Source organism: Vipera ursinii, assembly GCF_947247035.1.
Source record: "Vipera ursinii genome assembly, chromosome: 7".
In the NCBI taxonomy this organism is placed as follows: Eukaryota; Metazoa; Chordata; class Lepidosauria; order Squamata; family Viperidae; genus Vipera; species Vipera ursinii.
The window spans coordinates 8,860,212-8,866,986 of NC_139521.1; positions in this window are offsets into that span (position 1 = coordinate 8,860,212).

Genomic DNA, 6,775 nt, shown 5'->3' on the forward strand with positions numbered 1-6,775 from the left:
TGTGACCTGAATCTGGCTTCCCCATTGACTTTGCTTGTCTCAAGGTTGCAAAAGAGGATCACATGACCCCGGGACGCTGCAATGGTTATAAATAGGAGTCAGTTGCCAAGAGTCTGAATTCTGACTCCAGGACCATGGGGATGCTGCCATGGTCGTTAAGTGTGAAAAATGGTCATAAGTCACTTTTGCCCAATGCTATTGTAACTTTGAATCATCACTAAATGAAGCTCATCCTAGTTTCCTTGTCCACACTTTAATCTGCAGTCATTAGGCCCCACGTTAAATCCCAAACAAAGTGGGGGGGACAAAATTATCAGAATGGTGACTGTGCAGTGTGGCATTCATGCAAAAGGGACAAGGCTTTGATCGTGTCTCATAGCCCCCATCTTGACTTCTCTCTCTCCGCTCTCTGGATACCTCCAGAGCTGCTTCAAAGAGTTGCTATTTTTCTGCACAGTTAGGTAACTTCTGATCCTGGTTCATTGTTGGTGGAGTTGAAGCCCAACACCTCTGGAGCACATCTGTGTTTGGGAATGCGCTCTAGAGCCTGTAACTCAACCCGCAGAAAATGGTTCTAATTTGGGAATTAAATTGCAGTGGAAATTCCAGTCATTCTGCATATTTGGCATTTGAAAGAAATGGTGGTGTGTTGTTGTTGTTTTTAATGATTAAACTCCAAGCACCAGTGTTCTCAAACATTTAGCCTTATTGCTAAACTATACACCTGACGTTGGCTTTCACTCATAAAAGTGAAAGAACCACCTCCTTAGCTATAATGTTATTTTTAATTATAGCCATGAGGTAAGTAAGTGCTAATGTTTTAAAGAAGTTTTCTCTTGAATTTAAGGGTGCTTAAATACAAACAAGAGGGACGTGGTGGCTCAGTGGGTTAGGATGCTGAGCTTGTTGATCAGAAGATTGGCAGTTTGGCGGGTCGAATCCCGAGTGCCGCGTAACAGAGTGAGCGCCTGTTACTCGTCCCAGCTTCTGCCAACCTAGCAGTTCAAAAGCACGTAAAAAATGCAAGTAGAAAAATAGGGACCACTACGGTGGGAAGGTAACAGCGTTCTGTGCGCCTTTGGCGTCTAGTCATGCCGGCCACGTGACCACGGAGACGTCCTCGGACAAGCGCTGGCTCTTTGGCTTTGAAACGGAGATGAGCACCGGCCCCTAGAGTCGGAAACGACTAGCATGCACGTGCGGGGGAACCTTTACCTTTACCTTTAAATACAAACAGGCCTATATTAGTTGTACTAAATACAAGTAATCCTCAACTTACGACCACAATTGAGCCCGAGAGTTCTGTTGCTAAGTGAGACATTTGTTAAGTGAGTTTTATGACCTACCTTGCCACTGTTAAGTGAAGCACTGCAGTTAAGTTGTTAAGTGAATCTGGCTTCCCCATTGACTTTGCTTGTCAGAAGGTCCCAAAAGTTCATACCATGACCCTGGGGCACTGCAACCATCATAAATATGAGTCAGTTGCCAAGTGTCTGGGTCAGGATAATAATTTAATAGCTAAACAGCTTATGTAAAGGGGTAATCTAAGGGGGATGATGCAATAATAGGAATGACTCAGCAGGTGTGTGTATCCCTTTAAGAGCCTGTGTATAAAAGGAAAGTTTTTTGCTGGAGTTTTTCTCTCTCCCTTCAATTGCTGTAACTGCTGTGTATTGGAGTTTGCTGAATTATCATGTCTATGTATTTTATTTCTAGTGTATATTTGTAGATATAGTGTACTATAAACCACCATTTAAGTACAAACCACTGTGTACTGTATTTACTCCTGGGTTTCCTCAGCGCAATAAGACTGTGCATGGTCTGACAGTGTGAAATTTGATCACACGACCCAGGGGATGCTGCAATGGTCATAAGTGTCAAAAATGGTCATAACTCACTTTTTTTTTACTGGCACTGTAACTGAGTAGTCCCCAGAACCTGATTGACATCCTCCTTAGTCCTAATACTGACATGTGTCCGTAGGAAGTGAAAGTGCGGTGGGAAGCCCACCCCAGAACAGAACTACAAACATGCAGCAACTTGGAATCTGTTTCTATGAAATGTTTTAACATCACAGGCATCTAAATATATAAAAAAGAATGGTTCTCCCCTCACATAATGGCCTTTTTGTTTTTCTTTTCATAGGCACAGTTTGGCTTACACACATGGTAGGCAGCCATTGCTGGCAATCTTCTTGCTGTATTCACAGTGTGCGTGTGGCTCCACACTGCAAAGGCCGATCCACTTGGATGAAGTCACAGTTGTTTAACATTACAAAATTTGTATCCAGTGCTTTTTTTGTAAAAGAAAAAGGTGCCGGAACTCACACATGTCATACAACCCGCCTTGCCTACCCTACAAGGTTCCATCCAAAAAAGGTGCCGGAACTCCGTTCTGAGCGTTCTATGAGGAAAAAAGCCCTGTTTGTATCCTTGGAGAGGTAAAAATCAAAAAGCTGGAAGTTTTTACATGCCAAACATGTCCTCTGTTGCTAAGCATTTCATTTGCTATTAGAATAACAGTTATTTCACTTTAGCTTGAGGATTGAAGATGTTGGTGCAGCAAATGATTGCTGCTGTGCTGGAGCATAGTGGACGACTATGAAGACTGCTCAAAAAGCTCAGTCCTTTGTTTCACGCAGCTAGCCTTAAACTGTATTATTTGAATTCTCCTATTGCAACTGATTCCAAAATCATTTGGGATACTGCATGGGAGCCCTCTAACATACAATCGTGTTAATTATATATATATATTATTAGTTTTGTGTATAATATTCATTTTAAAATAGATTGATAATAGTCTCAGAAGAGTCAGTTATCCGACTGAAATGATTTCAGAGAAATATTAACACATTTTGTTGTTTCCACATCCTTAGACTAGAGACTAACGCTCTCAATAAGTGTTACTTTCAGAGAATTAATCCAGACAGTGCTTTAAATATTTATTTAGTTATCAAAATTTTTACGTGATCCTACTGAAGTTCCTGAGGAAATGTATCTCAGTATGAGGTTAGTGTATTTTTAAATGTATTTCAGTTTAAGAGTGTAGTTTAAAAAGAAATGATCCTTTGCTTTGATTGAATATCTTGAGAATGGCGATCCAAGAAAATATGAAAAATGGGTCCCTTCAAGATTAGCTGCCCATATCTGTTAAGAGTTAAATAATCCTTTCCTGTATTTATTTTATTATTTTATGTTTTTATTTTATTTTATTATTTATTAAACTTATATGCTGCCCAACTAATTGACAAGTGACTCTGGTAATAAAATATTATAATGTTAAACCATTAAAAAAACAAGACCATTAAAAACTGAATAAAATATTAATACTATATCTAAAGATTGTGGTAGATTGGTTACTTTTCATGTGTAGATCTAAGGTGTACAGAACAATTGCATATATGTTTTTAAATTTTACAACCGAATATCATTTACTCAGAAGTAAAACCTCCCACAGCTCACAATGCAAGATTATAGCATTTGTTCGAAGCACGTTTATCAAGAAAAGGGAAAACAAGCATTATATGGTGGGTGAAAAACGAATAAACTAATGTCAAAACAGCACTAAAGTCTGCTACTGCCAGTGACATTAATTATGATGTAAAAGTGCAGGACTGGGGACGGGTTACAATATTGGTGTGAAGTCTTCTGAGTTTGTAAGATTCACTACTTCTGCACAGCTTTGGATCCTACAAAAAAGGACACCCTTGTCATTTGAATCATAGCTTTCACATGAGCACACCTTAATACTTCGTGAGCACCCCTAATGGCCTCAAGTGAGACAGCTAGAAGGGTGCAATGTTAAAGCTCTTCAGCCCAGAGCTTGGTGGCGGCAGCAGAAGAGTGTGACAACGGGAGGCCTCTGGCCGCCGCTGCAGTGTGCCCTGCCCGCCTGCTCACCTGCCCACCTAGCTCTCCATCCCCGAATTGTCCCTGCGGCAAGTTCGCCATGCGGAGTTGCCCTGCGGCAACCTGGCAGCGGTGAGTTAGCAGACACAACGTGGCGGGTGGCGAGCTGGCAGTAGTGAACTGTCCACGCCAGCCACACCGAGTTTTCCTAGACCAGTGATGGCGAACCTTTTACAGACCTACTGCCCCAAAACTGCCCCCGCCTCGCCCCATCCCCCGCCGAGCCTGCCTGCAGGGCCACCCACCGCCTCCACGGCCCGCCACAGATCGCCCAGGTGGCTCAACAATGCCATGGCGGGCCACCAATGCCATGGTGGCCACGCCCTTCGCCTGCACCCCGTAGCATCATCTGCGTGCGACGGGGCACAAAGGCAGAATCTTGTCCCCGCTGCCTGGCTGCCATGTCCTTGGCTGCGCTCTGGGCACGGGCCATGCCCAGTGGCAACCCTCTTCTCGGGGGGGGCTGCTGGTGAGGAGGGGGCCGCAGGGGGGAGGCAGGTCTGGGGCAACGGCATGCTGTCCACAGAGAGGGCTCTGAGTGCCCCCTCTGGCACACGTGCCATAGGTTCACTACCACTGTCCTAGACCTTGTGGGACCGTAGGATGCGGAAGACAATGTATTTCTGTACTTAGAAATCTGTTGCATACTTGAGAAGCTAGATCATAAGCTTAGGCTCCAACCGATGGGAATGGGGCCAGCTCTCCTCACACAATCCTTGCTGTGAGAAGTGTTACATGTTTTGTGCCAGCCATGGCAGTTCCCCAAATAGGTCATCAGATGGAGCAAAGAGGCTTCTTTGCTCCCCTGCAGCAGGCCCCATTGGTGAGAGAGTTTTATGGCTAGGGAGGGGCCGAGACCCCCCATAAATACCTCTGCCCAGGGGCTGCTTCTTTTGTTCTAGCTCTGCTTCTCTTTCTATCTATCTTCTATCTTACAAGCATGGATGCTTCCATGCCATATAGCTCTTTTTATATAACCTGTCGATGAATAAAGCTTCATGATGACTGCATCTATGCATTCTGCCTATTTCGCTTGGAAGCACCTTAACGTTCCATCGATCTCTTGTGAAAGCTGCCTCACAAGTTGGTAGCAGAGAGGATGGTTAAAGGGAACGCTTCCAAAGCCTGCAGCTAATGCCTAGTTTTGAAACTGAAATGGATGGCCGGAAATCGCAGATTGTGACCAGGAGTCTTCAATCAAGATTAACAGCTCTAGCCCCTGAAGCAAGCCCCGCTCCAGGTGAGAGCACAGATGGCTTCCTTCTGCACGCCACAGAGGGAAGCTTGGAAGTTTTACAGTCCACCCAAGACTGTCAAGATGCAGCAGAAGCGCTCCGGGCCCAACGCAAGCAACGCGTGGATCAAATGTCTACACCAGAATGCAAGGAACTGCTTCTAAAACTCCTTGAAGTACAGGAGACCCCACAAGCCTCTCCACGGAGGACATCAGTGCAGAAGGACTGTGGATGCCGGGTAAGCCCCCCCTCAGCCACCACGAGGCCCCTCAATATGGCGCCTGCCACCCTGAGTAACCCCGGGACCCCAGGGCTTTCGGCGCGAAATCCCCTGCCTAACTGTGACCTCCAGCTTCCTGGGGCAACAGGAAACAAGATGGCTGCGCCCAGGGAGACCGCATGGCCCGGCACAGGAAGCAAGATGGCAGCCCCCTGTGCGCCCACATTTTCTAACAAAGAAAGGCCTCAATTAAGTCTGGAGGCCCAGCAACCCATGGCATCCTGCCATAGCAACATGCAAACTCCTGGGCTCTCTCCAGCAGAAACCCTCGTGACCTATGATGGCTATAAGACTGCTCATTACCCCCTAAGGCCCCCGACCCTCTCTCCGGGGCCCCCAGCCTTCCCTTCGCCCCCGCCCAGGCACTCTCCTTACTTGGCCTTCGGGGGGGGTTGGCCCCCTCCTCCAGCATCGGCTTTAGCCATCCCCAAGGTCTTCAGGGCCAACAATGGGCTTCTCAAGGCAATCCAGGGCCGGGAGGGCTCCAGGAAGTTTTTCCAGAGCATTTTAAAAACCAAGTGCCGGCCGGCAATCTTGGGCTCCGCCCACCCCCTGATCACGTGTTTTCCGGACATGCCCAGTACGGGCTTTTTAACCCAGAAGGGGGGCCATCTGAAAATCAGAGAAATGTACCACCAACGCCCACTAGAGGGGTACCTTTACCATTTTTTTCAATGTCAACCTCCCAAATGCTCCAAGAATGGGATAATACGTTTCTAATTGCCACCCCGTTGAATCCCAACTTTGAAAAATTGAAAATTGGGGGTGAGAACTATCACAGTTGGAATAGAAACTTGCAAGTATGTCTATTAAAGGATGGGATTCTTGAAATGGCCCTGAACCCACCACCTTTCCCGTGGAGCTCACGAGAAGAGTGGCTTCATAGACAGACTTTTTCCATTCTGATGGAGTCCATCGATGATAATATGTTCCCTAGCATTCCAGATGGACTCACAGCTTGTGCAGCCTTGCGCCTATTATACAATTTATTCAACAGCAAGAGCATGGGTTCTCTCACCAGACTCACAACTGAGTTTTACAACACAAGACTCAGGTTTGGGGCCAACATGGCAGAACATCTTGGAAAATTAAAATCCCTCAGGGCGCAACTAATGTCCAAAAATTACCGAATACCTGAAGAGAACTTGGTCGCAGTTATTGTGGCTTCCCTGGACAAAAGTTGGAACAATTTTATTATTTCCCTGGAAGGGGGCAGGGATGAACCCATGCCTCTGTCCTACCTCGAGGGCAGACTCATTGACGAAGATAGCAGACGTAGACATACGGGAGAATACAACAGAGTCACCAGCCAGACAGCCAGCACACGACACCGCAACTTAGAGCGGGTTAAT